This window comes from Macrobrachium nipponense, chromosome 2 (genome assembly GCF_015104395.2).
Source record: "Macrobrachium nipponense isolate FS-2020 chromosome 2, ASM1510439v2, whole genome shotgun sequence".
Taxonomy (NCBI): Eukaryota; Metazoa; Arthropoda; class Malacostraca; order Decapoda; family Palaemonidae; genus Macrobrachium; species Macrobrachium nipponense.
Genome location: NC_087201.1, coordinates 143,010,224 through 143,011,360, shown reverse-complemented (window position 1 = coordinate 143,011,360; position 1,137 = coordinate 143,010,224).

Here is a 1,137-nt window from a genome sequence, read left to right as displayed (position 1 = left end):
AAAGGGCGAGTTTCTCTCTCTCTCTCTCTCTCTCTCGTCTCTCTCTCTTCTCTCTCTCTCTCTCTCTCTTGTGTATTTAAAGATCCCAGTACATTAGTGGAAGATTTGCATATCTGTCATAGTAAGCCAACGATCATCGGTAGTCGTCTTATAAAAAAAAAAAAAAAAAAAAAAATCTTGCAGTCTTTTCAACAGGATGGTTACACCAGGACGACTTAACCAACCTTGGAAAACCATTCCCGTTTCACTATTCGCAGTGATTTTTTTTTTCTTATGAACAAATCTTGGTCAATGTTTGTTTCAGCGAGCAACGTTGTTTTTGCAAGAAACTGTAGTTTGGTAGCTTAGACTAGGCTTATGCCCTCATCCTAAACCTTATTCTAATACAACTTTATTTCGAATGAATGAAAATAATTTTTGTAGTACAGTAAAAGTTATCTGATCATTATGCCAGTAAAAAATAGCCAGTAAGGATGGTAACTAACTGCAAGGAGAGGAATCTTGGCTTTATACCTGTGATAGGCCGCTATTTTCATAGCTTTTGGCCTTTTATGAATTACAACATTCTGCAAATTAGTGAAAATTGCCTTCTTATAATATTTCTCCTTTAACAAATCTCCCTAAGTATCGCTTCAAAGCCTTAAGATAGAAAGAAATGACTCTGCCAGGCTTTTTTCTCGGTGGTGTAGCTACAGTATAGAAAAGACGCTTTTCGAATATTTGAAGTCTATACAGAAACAATGCAAAATTCTTTACCTCGGCTACAACAGACTTTAGAACAATAATACTTGGAAATATATTGCACAGTTATGATTAACTCACTCGTCAAAGGAAAGGCAGTCGTATAAGTAAACGAGACGAAAAACCAAAATCATGACTTGGTCTCTCTCTCTCTCTCTCTCTCTCTCTCTCTCTCTCTCTCTCTCTCCACCCTATAGTACTATTCATGACGCCCAATGGTCTGTGAGCCGTTCATCCCACTGTGTTGTCATGACCAGTTGTCAATGACGCTAATTTTCGGGGCCAAATGAATTGTAACATAGAAACTTATACAACATGAAATGGCCTATTATATCAAGACCAGAGAGAGAAAAAAACACTTAGAGATGACTGAGCTTCGAGGAAAGGTGATGTAAA